The sequence below is a fragment of the Megalopta genalis genome, chromosome 17 (assembly GCF_051020955.1).
Source record: "Megalopta genalis isolate 19385.01 chromosome 17, iyMegGena1_principal, whole genome shotgun sequence".
In the NCBI taxonomy this organism is placed as follows: Eukaryota; Metazoa; Arthropoda; class Insecta; order Hymenoptera; family Halictidae; genus Megalopta; species Megalopta genalis.
In genome coordinates, this window is record NC_135029.1 from 6,286,168 (window position 1) to 6,299,533 (window position 13,366).

General features: G+C 39.6%; 1 long non-coding RNA gene across 2 annotated transcripts in view; it reads right to left on the minus strand.

Annotated features, from left to right (window-relative positions):
- LOC143260707 (uncharacterized) overlaps window positions 1–10,986 on the minus strand; it is a 525,069-nt gene extending 514,083 nt beyond the window's left edge. For both annotated transcript variants that reach the window (XR_013034993.1, XR_013034992.1), the window contains exon 1: window positions 9,608–10,986. This is a non-coding gene — a long non-coding RNA (uncharacterized LOC143260707). The remainder of the gene's footprint in view (window positions 1–9,607) is intronic.
- Between the last annotated feature and the right edge of the window lie 2,380 nt (window positions 10,987–13,366).

Consider the following 13,366-nt stretch of genomic DNA (forward strand, 5'->3'; position numbering starts at 1 on the left):
ACGCACGACAACCAATTACAAAGAACGTTTCAAACATTTTTTTCCGGCGACCATTTGACATGTAAATTGCATAAAACTCAGTGTGTATGTCAAATATGTTCTCGTACAAGCAGTTGATAATATTAATCGATTTTTAACGATCGTCATTACAGTGATACAATATCACTGTGTAAAACACATTGTCATTGATAATAAAAAAATGATTATTCTACGATAAGAAATTTAACATTAATTTTAATAGAACTATTAAAAATTATCATACATTTCACGAGCATATATTTATTTTAATTTTTAAATTTTCTAGTCAGTCCATTGGTTAATTGCGAAATGGACCCAATCAATATGTACAATTTTTGAACACAAATATCTAAATCTCCTGCGTTCTTCCATTTGTTTATTAAATACTTGAAACTACAACCGCATACATACCGCGCCATAAAAATCTTCCGGAATGTTTATTTAAAGTTTTCGTATATCCGGATAAAATCGACAAAAATTTACGACACACCGAACGAAACTCGTTCCGACGAGCCCGCGAACTGAAGTAACACGAAGCACCTTTATTACAGGTTTATCATAGAAACTTCGACACGATATACACGAGCCATTTAAAACGTTTTTCACGCAAGCCGACCCTCGCGATTACGTATGTATGAAATTGTAATAATTCCGAACGAACTCTGAAATTTCCGACCATCAAAGACACGCCTAGTATAACATTTTCGCCGTATCGGGGCGTGAAAAAAGTAGTGCTCGTACCGGGATCACTGCTGGTACCACACACAGTATGCATATTAAAATATGCGCGGGACAAAGAACGGAACTTTAAAAATTCCACGTATAAAAGGTATCAATAGCGGAATTATAAATATGTAGATGTTCCCTACCCTGGGTCACGGAGAAGACTCGTAGACGCCAAGCGAGTTGTTTGCCGAGGACTAGACGACGAATTGCCAAAATCTGTTCGCATACCCTGTCTCTACTATCCTTCCGCTAAACGCGCACCCGTCTCGCCTTATATACACGTGCACGCACCTACACATGCACGCGCATTTTCCGAAGCGTGTTAAAGCGTCGAAACGCGCGAGCGCGCCTTCGCACGTGTAAACGTGTATGCGGCTCTGTGGGTGCGTGCGTGTGTTTGTGTGTAACCAGCGTCTGGCTGAAGGCGATATCGTTTACGATAATGCATGTGCCTAGTGCAGATCTCTCGGTCGAACGATCGTCCCCTTCGGCCTGTTTCCCCTATCGTCGACTCGTTACCTTCGACTTAGCACGTTCACACGCGATATGATGCTTCGACAGGCACCACTCCGCTGGAACGACAATCTTCGTCGATCGATTTCCAAAGAAGAAAAAATCGAATAAAATAAAATCGAGGAGGAACGACGAGAGTTCACGCGGTTTCATGGAACCGTGCGACGAGTCGCGTCGGATGCTTTCCTTACGTACACTGGATGGCTTGGAAATATGCATCCGAAATGTTCGAATGCAAATAAAAAGAGTTCTGTGTCCTCTTGTCGATTGATAATCGTGGATGTTAATAATCAATCGAAAGGTTCAAAACAATAATGGCTTGAGTCACGATTTTTTCATTGTGAAAAACAATGAGTGTTATTGTTTAATAACGTATGTACAGTTTACTGACCAAAATTATTGTTGAAATCATTTATAGTAGTTCGGTTAATTTATGGTTGCTTTATAATTTATTTCACTTGGCTTCTTCGATATTTTAACATGTACAGATTACATTTTAAGTATAAGTCAAATTTTTCGAACGTCTAACTTACGTCACTATGGTTCTAAGCTACTCAATTGCGAATTCGTGGTCGTAGTTACGACGAGCGATGGTTAAACTGTAATCAGTTGAGCTGTGACTATACTTACACGCATACACTGTCGATAATCAGGACAATTTCTCTAGTTAGACCTTTGAAAGATCTGGAAAAATATTCCTTGGGAGCATTTCTCTGTTCTTTTCGATTATATGGATGTTCTTCTGCAACTTTGTTTGCCTGACTAAAATATAAGGAATTATTGTACGAATTCAATTTCTTTCACATTCTTTTACCACAGATAAAGATTCAATTTCTTCCACATATTTGTCACAAATAAAAATTCAACCTTTTCCATAGTTAAAAATTCATGAGCCAATTTTTTTTACATTTTACGAAATACCAATTGTTTCTGAGTTCTGACCGTTTGTGCGACACTCTTGATTTTCTCGATAATTCTTCTGTTTAATCGCTCCGCACTTACTGCAGCACGAAAATTATAGCGTGTCATATATCATATTATATTACTCGTTTCTTCTTTTTTATTTATTTCTTCATTTATTTAATTCCTTATATAACTCATCTTTTTCTGAATACTATGTAACAAAGGGACATAACCTTGACATCAATAAACCATTATTATTATTATTACTATTATTATTACAATAAAGTACTACTTTTCAATTCTGTCCAATCTGCAGGAAGGTAAACATATTATTGAAACAATAAAATGAAGAATAAGTTAAAGAATGGGAAATACACACATGCTCCCTACGAACTGTATAGAACAATGAGCAACTTTGCTCATTTTCATCGATCCTAGGCAAGAAGAAATTTTCACACGATTTACACGACACGCGAAGAAAAGTTTTAACAACATGATTCAAAACATAATTCAGGAAAAATGTTCCACTAAAATAGAAATTATAAATGTTACAGCGGATTCGTGTATTTAATAACTACAAAATATATTTAGCCCTTTCGAAGTCATTGAAAATAGAAATTGAAGAATTCGCTGATGTTGCATGATTGAAGCAGTAATTAGCTTGACAAGTGAAGCAAAAAGTGTAGAACTCGAAGAAGAACTACCGAACAGGAACAGTGTGTCGCTAATGCAACTGTGAAAACATTTTAGAGAAGCTTCCAGAAGTTTTCTAGCAAGACGTGCATCATTAATTCTACTTTGAAAACTTCAAGAACTTCGAACACGCTTTTCTTGCCATTTTATTTCCTTTTCTTGTAATGTCTTGCACCGGTGACAAACATGTGAAAAATTACAGTATATTTAAAAAAGATTCCGTTCAGTGCTATACATAAATTCGAGAACACAAAGTGTTTCTTTTTACGGGCGAAATACAGTGTAGTAAAAGCTTCTCGATTCCAGAGATGGATAAAATTTTATTTATTTTTTTTTGTTTAAAGTAATCATGTAAAATGCATAAACAAAAACACAAAATCTTTTAAACTTTTCTTAAGACTTGCTAGTAGTTACGTGCACCGAGTGCTAAGGGTTAATCTTTTCTTCTTTCATAGACAAATTGAAACAAAGAAAAATTTCAGTCTCATATGCTCCTCAGAAATATGCAATGCATTTTTTATTCATTTTCGTTTTACATATCAATCGGATCTGTCACGTCTTAGCCACAATTCGATCATTAAAAACCAACGCATTAAATTGCACCACGATTCTAGTAAAATTACACATTATCTAAAACAGAAAACGAGTGAATATTCCACCGAAAAGTGTATATGAGAGTTAAATATTTTACAGTGTAATACCACATTGTTAAAATCTACGTTCCTAAAAACTTGTATTTATGGGAACTCTGCCACAGATAGGAGCTTCTAATCATCAAATCTGAACCGTCATCGCGAGAACGAAGCTTCGTCTAACGAAACCGATGCAGAACCATAGCAGGTGCCATATTTTACGGTGGCGTCGTGTGTCTCGCTCGGTACGAGTATTTTCTTATTTCGGGTTATTTTCCGCTTTCGCGCTCGATACTATCCGGCACGTAGGAGAAAATTGCCGGTCCGCAGAAAAAAGAAATTGTTGCGAGCTGTTCGCCTCGCTTTGTTCGGTATATCGCGAGCAGGTTCGACGAGCCGGAGGGGTTGAGGCGCCGGAGACTCGCCGAGGGAATGAAACCTGATTTAGGACTGCGGTCCAGAAATCTCCCGGGGGACCGTCCGAGCTGACCGCCGTGCATTGGCTTCGCTTTCCAGTGTCCCTCCGAGTGCGATCCTCGGCCTGCTACCCTCCGGCCGATTCCTCCGCGTCCCCACGTCCAACGTCCTCGTGTTCATGGACGCCAACAAGTGCGACTCTTTACCAACATCGCGCTCGAAATGCGCCCAGAATACTAAGGAACCCCCGAGGCGTTATACGGGAATACGTTAAAACGGAACAAAGGAGCATGTAAATAAATCCTGCTATCGGGACAACGGGAAATAGAATATTTTCGCAGCACGTCACACGGCCGATATCGAATCTGTCCGCAAACGCGTTCCGACTTCTGCGGAAAATTAAATATTCCATTGAGAACTCGCGCCGCGCCCGATCGACCTCGAGAAATACGTCCTGTAAAAAGTGTGCTCAGAATTTTTATGTAAAATAGAAATTATTTATTCAGTCGATCAAATTTATTTTATCGCCTGCGAAATAGGTCCTAGTGGGATCATTTTATCGTGAGCATGGTTCAACGTGGATGATGCACGTTAAACTTTCCATTTAGACCGCGTTTTTTATTTAATATGTTTCATAATAAATTTACATCTGGAGAATGTAATTTCCATAACAAAAAAATGAGGCATTATGAAATTATGAACAATGTAGCACAGAACAAAACATATAAGTTCGCTTAATTGTTAGGTACACAATAATTAATGATCACAAATAATAGATCAGAAGAAAAGTAGAATGGCCTCCTCGATATCCAGATTACAATCTGTTTGATTTTTGTACGAGATCACTTGAAAACGATAGTCTATTCATCGATCATAAATAATGCAGACGAATTACGGGAACGAATAGAAAATTGCTGTCAAACAATAAAATATTCGGGAGGAATACTTGCAGATGCGCGTCGATCAATAATCCATAGATTGCAACAGACGGAAGATATATGTGACACTTACTACGATAAAGAAGCTTTCCATTGAACTTGTATCAATGAAAGAATCCTTGTTGTTGCTAGAATAGTAACATTATCGCGTTATCGAATATTCTCAGATACTAAAAGTCGATTTTCTATTCAACGGATTGTCCATATTTTTTGTTCCTCTCGCTCGTTACTATAAATCCATAAAGTCTCAAAGCACTATCTTTTAACACCCTGTATATCGGGACGCTGTGAACTCGGGCCGCACCCGATCGATTTCGAGAAATATTTCTGCAAAACGTATCGTCGACCACTTTCCACGTATTTTCTTTCACAGCTCTTCGAGCGCGGCCGGGACGGGGAAGAAATTTTTATTTCAAGCATGGAAATTTCAGGATACGCTGGCTACCGAAGATCTTTTCGACATCCGACGCAGATAAGGAGTATTGTTCGACTGGTATAATATCGGATCCCCTGTATTCGCATATCGAGCGTATCTTCGCAGAACCCAAAGCAACGGGGGGAGAGATCGTCTAGGGGAAAAGTTTTAGACAAGGGTTAAGGAAAAGAAAAGAATAAAGAGCCGAGGTAGGAAAACGCTCCTGGCACAGCCTGGCGTGTAGGTTACTACGTGCCTGCTCGTCGCGGCATCCCGTGACCGTGGTCTGGCTTAAGGATTCGGGTCAGGCTGTAACCTGCTCGATTGCAAATACAGGGAGGAAATACTCTTGGAAGCGCTGCCAAAACCAAAACTCAAGTGGCACCGGGACCCAAGCGGCGACCACCAAGACGCAAAAATTTAATCGCCTTTCGCCACGATTCGTTTGAGCCCTCTTTAACGGCCGCTGCCATTCTCCGGCGAACAATCTGCTCTGCCATGCGATTCGAATGCATCCGTTCGACAGCGCTCTCCAAAGGAAATACACAGGCACCGATTATTATCCTTACGGATATTGCTCCTCGATTTCGGCAGAATAATAATGCCGATACACACATTGGGCAGGTCAGCCTGAATTTATAGGAAGTCGTGGATTTTTTTCGGGAACGATATTCGAGAAGAAATCTGTTGGGATTGCACGAAAATATTCGTCTGATTCCAAATTAAATTTTAAATGAGAGGGCCTACTGAAACTGTTGTTTAACGTCAATTATATACGAGTATAGTTTATAAGAATTTGTAAAATTATACAATTTTGATAAGAATCTGTAAAGCGGGGTAAAATTCTTATTTAACTAACATGCACACTGATATATCATTTATAAACAGCAAGCTATGTTAGTTGGAGCGTACCATTTTCTTTTAATTCTGCGTTTGTTGCTTATGTACGAAAAAAATTTAGAAGTATAACAACTGTAACAGAATAAAAATACCAGCCAATGAAAAACCAATAACCAATAAGATTCTAGAAATTATTGGCATTTAACGACTAACTGATTTAAATCTGAATAAACAGTATCACAATACATAATAATTACATATGTGAAAGCTTAATGTATTTAATTTATTGTAAAATGTGACATTACCGGACTTGAAATCTTTATACGTAGCTAAATTGTCCGTATCAATTGCCCAAATCTGGCATGAAAGAAAAATTGATTTCTTCTTGTACTCTCTTTAACACTAAACCTATCGCGGTTAAAGTGTCTGCTTTCTTATTTTGCAATTCTGCGAAGTTCCGAGACTCTTTCGTGGAAAACGCTTGAAGCAGTACATGCCAGTTAGTATTACTGCTTGGTAGGTTTAGTGTTAATAAGTAGAGTAGAATGTATGTAACAGAATCATAGATCATTCTTCAAAAGTTTTGATATTTGATATTAAAAGTGAAGCATAAAAGATTGTTCAATTTCATAATATTATTTTCAATTTTTGATATTTAAATCCGTATAAATAGTAATATTTAAATGCATGTTAAAAGTAATGTTTAAGTTTGTCTAACAGACTTCCCTGAAAAAAAACAATTAATGTCGTATAATGTTGTCTATAACCGATAAGCAATCTAAAAAATTTCCTGTAGTTCTAATAATTGGAGGTCTTAGACCGCGACACTCCTCGAGAAAAAATGCTAAGCTTTCGGTAAAATGAAACGTATGAAAAGTATCTCATGAAATGAAATTTTATAAAACAGGCTGAAATGAAAAACAAAATTGATGGGCACAGATAATCGTTGTCTATATCCCTATCTTCCTGGAAATATATGGACTCTCAGGAAAATTGCGCGGCATTGTACCACGTTTGTAAATATCGGCAGCTCGCTCCCGGCAGTCGTGTCTCATTAATATCAGAAGTAGTAGGAGAAGAAATTCTAGACGCGGTTACGGAGGCAAGTGCTCAGAATGTTAAATGTATTTTTAGAGAATCCATTATTGCACGACATCATAATAGCACGAGAAGCATCGCGGCCAATGTCACGTGCTTACGGCATTCGTTCGGCAAACTACCTTCCCGACTTTCGCAAGATGTGTTTGTAGAAAAACGATAGATACACGCGACGTCATGGATAAATAGCACGCCCTTTGTCACCGGATATGAATCCTATTGAGCACACTTGGAATATGCTCGGTAGAGGCAATGGTGGTGCAAGAATGCACCCTCGAAGCGGCGAAAGCTCGCAGCTCTAGTCACTGAAGAATGGCTTGACATACCACAAGAACTTCTTTGCCATCTTTTTGGAGAGCCCGCGTTGTCGTCTTATTGCGAAGCCAGAGGATAGAAAATCCGAACGAATCGACGAATATTAAAATCCCCCGGAAATCCACTGTACAAATTACATCAATTCCGTGTGCTCGACGGTTCTATACTCGATTCATATTCTGAACAACAGCCGGCACATTTTTCAAGATTCTTTTACGTCCGAACAACCGGGAATCATTGACTCTGTAGAAAAATATTGTCGATCACGTCTGTCCGTGAATCTAAAATCGATATTCTATATTATATATCGAATTGGATGGCTTAAATACTACGCTCACCCATACATCGATTTTAATGAATTATAAAATATCGTAAACAATTTGGTTCGGAAGTAATCAAAAATTTGTTCTTTCTTCAGCACGATACGATATTAGTTGTACAGGAATGTACCAATCTAAATTAAATAAAAAAATGAACGTATCTTTAAATTATTTCTGTTCAGAAACGCCATATATGCCTTAATCAAATTTCTTGGGAAATTAAAGTGATAAGATTATGTCAAGGTTAAATTTATTTTCTACATTATCTTCAAATATTGAATAATCATTTTCTACACACTGTTGCTCCAAAGATACTTGTAACTCCTAACTTTGAGAGTTGTTTTTACCCTTTTGATATGGATGGTGGCCAGAAAAGAAACATATATTTTAAGGGCTCTTTGTATGGACATGAAAATCAGCGAGTTTAAACTAGATATGTTGCTTCTTCAGAAAGATACTTACGAACCATTCAACGAAACTTTGACGACGAGGACTATATCAACGGAACGTCAAATTTTTACTCCGGTCACGTTGAAAACGTTCGAAACTTTCTGTAAACAGTACGATGTCACTAATATCGTTGTTTACTTTTATAATCATTTATGTAGCCATTGTCATCCAGATAAGACTTGACACCTAGAAATACGATGGCAGTCTATTGAACTGCATCGAAGTTTTGTACAAAATGCCTAGATGTTTGACAAATCTAGCTTTGATATTTATCTTAAGCATGGTCAGTTAGAAAATGTGCGTCGTACTTACAGATGAATTTCCTTCACAATGCTAGCCTACATGTTTGAAACTTCTTAGAAACAATAGGACACATGTATTGTATATGTTTACTTTATATGTATATTACTATTATACACCATCATCTTAAAGCATAATTATTTAAGCATCGTTAGTTACAAAACGTTCGTAGTACCTTCACAGGAATTTCCTTTAAAATGCTAGCCTACGTGTTTTAACTTTTAAAAAACCGTAAGACGTATGCACCCTTCATTAACCATCCTAATTATCGCCAGTTAGAAAACGTTAACCGTACCTTCATAGTCGTATATTCAAAATACAAGCCTAATTAGTAGTCCACATAGAGATTTTACGCTTCTGGAAATTATGTACCCCCTTCACGTTTACAGATACTACGAACCATTCATCATCCGTCCTTAGCATCGTCAATAAGAAAACGTTCATCGTACCCACACAGGAATTTCCATCAAAATAGCAAAAAACCATAAGACGCGCGTATTACTGTACCATTTATGTTTATTGGTATTATAAACCATCGTCATCCATCTTAACCACCTGCACTATAATTTCTTCCACAGCTACGTTGATCAGCACTTCTTCGTCCTCAATAGTTTACCTGATAGAACGAGACAATTTTTACTTCTCGCATGCCTCCATTTACTATTATTCCTACTATTTGATGATAGAGGAATTAAATTTTGTTTCGATTTAGAAGAAATGAATAACATTTATATTTAATAGATGATGTAGAGGAGAACTTCATCACGAATTTGACTCGTTATTACAGTGCAGGGGGTTAAGCATCGTGAGTTGGAGAACGTTCGCATCACCCTGCGAGGAATTTCCTTCAAAATGCTAGCTTACATGTTTCAAACTTTTGAAAAACATTTTAGTCGTCGTCGATTGGAAAACGTCGATCGCACTGTCACAGGTGATAGGTCAAAAGATCGAAAAAAAAAACAAGGAAAAACCTAGCCGAAGTTTCCTATCCGGTGTGACGGTGTACCGTGTTCTAGACAAAGCATGTACCTGGTTGATAAGCGTAGAGGTCCGCGGCGCGCGGCCACACGATCGCCGAGCGCTCCACGCTGCTAGGTTGGCTCCGCGTACTTGCGGATCTCGGAAATCCTACGAAGTATCACTAGCCGCGAGACGGTGCACGCCTCCCGTTCAATCGCAGACGGACTTCTTCTCAGTTCACGAGTCCTCTTCGTCGTCTTCAACAGTGTCCGGAGCGCAACGACGATGCACCGTCATCCCTTTCCACCTATCCGCGACATGAAACTGACACACGCGCGTCACGAACTCGAAACAGCAGGACGGAAGTATCGTTTTCTACGGTGACCCCGTCTCGGACTCACTCACTGGAACCACTCACCGATCACGCTCGACGGTGGCGTCGGCGTGCAACATCGATAACAGATTCAACGAGACCGGGCCCGATCTCGGAGCGGATCGCTTGCAACTCGCCGCGACGTGAGAAACATCCGTGAGTATCGCGAAAGCGTGCGCTATGAGTGCGCCGCCGGTAGAAGACCACGTGAGCTAGGAACGATCGGATCCGGATCCACGTGCCGTCAATCTCGCCTTGGCAAGACGAGCGCGAACGAAACGGTAGTAGCAAAGTCGTGGAGCCTGCTCGAAGGTAGCACGGTCTTTCCCGGCGAATCGTGTAACACCGCGAACGGAACTCGCGAACGACGCGGCACCCTGATCACACTCTATACCTAGAGGACTCCCGAGTGGACGATCTCGCGTCGCAAGTACACGTAGTCAGTACTCGCGACACCGGTGGCACGTGTATGAATAACCACGAATAACAACAACAACAATAACAGCACTGTAACACCCACACGCGGCTACGGTCCGCTTCAGGATCGTCTATCCGCTAGCTCCGCATCAAACGCTCCTTGTGCTAGGTGTCAGCCCCCACGGAGATGCTGGTACCGCCGGTGAGAGCGTTGACCGCGTGGCTACCGACTGTGCTCCCAGCCGACGTTGTCGTATTCATCAAGGAACGGGTCCGTCACCCTGATCGGTCAAGGCAACACGCGTCCGCCTCGCCTCGGCTCCGGTAGTCGGCCACGGTAGCAAACCCGGCTGTCTCGTACCAGCGAAACGGAACTGGAACCGGAACCGTTCCCGACACACTCGCTCGAGACGAACTGGACCTCGTGACGACTCGTCCCGGTGTCCCGATGATCCGCCACCACTTTCGGGAACGTCGAGACCGTGATTCGCGAGAACAGGCGGGTTCGAGTCGCGGCGATCTACGGTGCTGTTCGTCCAGCTGGTTTCTACGAATCGAGGAATCGCTGTAACGTTCACTCTGTAACGACTCTGCCTTCTTTGCCAAAACGTGGAGATGGTGTACACTGCGGTCGCTCTCCGCACACTGAGGGTAGCTGACGTCACGAGCCCACCACGCGGAGGTGGTCTCGCGAGCGAGCGTTTCGCGCCGGCGCCCGCGGCGCTGCAATCCCTATAGACACACGACCAGTATACCTCCCTGTGCCGGTATACTGCCGGTCGGCTATATATTCCATCCGCCTCTACGTTGACGGTTCGACTCGTCTGCCTACGTCCGAAGGAGAACGGGCTCCGACGACGACGAAGAAGAAACTGATGCCTAATAAGGTTTTACGTTACGTGACCTTGCTCGCCACTTCTCAACCCGAGGACGAGAAACTGAGCGTCTGCAGTTTCATAGAGTTTTTCAGAAAATAAGGGCGGAGAAGCTCCGCTCGGCCTTGGTCGGCCTTGTCTGGGTTCGTTTTCACGTGTTCTGCCACTCGAACGTCTCTGTGTACGAAATTTGGAATTGTCGAAAACTTCTCGATATTTAAGGTGTCATTATTTGGGAAACGAGAGTCGCGCGGCGATAAAACTGAGCTCATTTTAAAGCTGGAAGCTTCTAGTTTCGTTTCTTTTATTATTTCATTTTCTCGTAACATCTCTCTGCTTAATGTAGCGGGTGAAAAACTAAGTGTTTTTTTTTTTTAATAAAAAAGAAATTCTCTGTCTCCGAATACATTGGGCATTTTTTTCACGAATGATCGTAATGTAGATTTGAAAATCGAAGTTTCCCCTTTGTAATGATTACTTCAACTTCGGTGTACGATTTTTTTTTAAGTCACCTTTTCGTGGTTTGAATGAAAGGTGTATTGCCTACTTTGAAAGGTACGCGAGGGTTTTACGCGATCGAACTTGGTCCTGGTTTCTCTGTTCCATAAAACGTCTAAGTAAAATCGTACTTCAAGTTTTAAGCGTTCGTTGGAAAGAGGAAGTTTCAATCTTCAAGTCTGGGGTAGATTCATTGACGACAAAAATGTTCGTACCTTTTTGGAGACGTTTCAATTTGTAACGTTTTCGAGTAAACTTATATCTTCAGTTTTCTGTCTGCTATATCGTATAAAAGCGTACTAGGAAGAAATAAACGACGGACTTTCAAAGTGGAGACTTCATACTTTAAAATATTCTTCAATTAAGAAATTATAACTGTTGAAATATGTACGATAACTGTTATTACACATCAAATTAAGATTCATAAATAGACTGCGGATTTTATGTTTTTATAATAAGAATGGTTACATGAAATATAAACAATGAAACTATTAAAAGAATTTAAGGACATCTTTGTACTATTATTGTTATTGAAATCATTAAAGAAAGAAAAAAGTTTCTATTTAACTCATGTTTGTCGCAATCGAAGGTAATTATTTTTATTTTGCATAAAGATCCGCAGTCTATTCGAGTTCCAAATCTTACCCGAGTTTCTCTTTTTCATATTTGGCAACAAACAATGATTTTCAGTTTCAGCGAATCGTGTTGCTGGAAAGAAACAGTTTTCTTTTTGATATTGATTTCTTTTGTCCTCCCACTTTCTTGCAGTTGCATTAGTGAAATGAAGTGGCCTATTTAAGTGAACTACGTACGCATTTTCAAAATGCTTTTTGGAAGTGCTCCGTGTCGTTACATGTTTTTGTAAACGTCTTCGATAAAATATCGTCACAAAATTAGCTACCTACACCTGTTCCCTTGTTTTTAATGATTACTTTTCGACAATATATTTGAAGCAGACTGATAATCAAGATATACTGCCGTATATATTTAATTGTTATCAATAATCACTAGATGGTAGATATTTATGCAAAATAAAAATTTTCTGCTTGAATTTTTAGAAACAGAAGACAAATAAAAATTTCTTTCTTCTTTCAATAATTCTAATAAGCTGAAAGAAATATGTCAACATTTTTGAATTCTTTAAATTCTTTAAATTCTTCTTGCGTTTTATATTTCACTCATTCATTTACGTTGCAAATGCATAAATCACATAGACTAATTAACGAATATTTAGAATAGGACAGAAAAGAAAATTATTCTACAGTCCTAACAATTTAGACTTGATCATTGGAAGATTCTGCTACGATTGTTAGTAACCGTTCAGAAGTGGAAAGGGGCGGAATTAGTCAGAAAAAAAGTTAAATGAAACTCAATTGCACGCACGACGCTCGAACGTTCCGAAACAATACGTTTTATTCTAAAAACTGTATTTCACTTGTCCACCATTTAGTTTTGTAAAGTAGATAGTAATTTCGTGCTGCTGCGCGAATTATTATGTCATTTTATTCTTCTAAAAGTATTCGACCGTTACGAGCAATTTAATCTCGTAAAAGTTGTTCGTAAAACGTTCAGCAATTTACCAACGGAAACTATTTTCATCGTATTTGTTACCATTCAATTTAAGCTACCGATAAGAAAACGTTATCGCACGTAAATCAACTGACG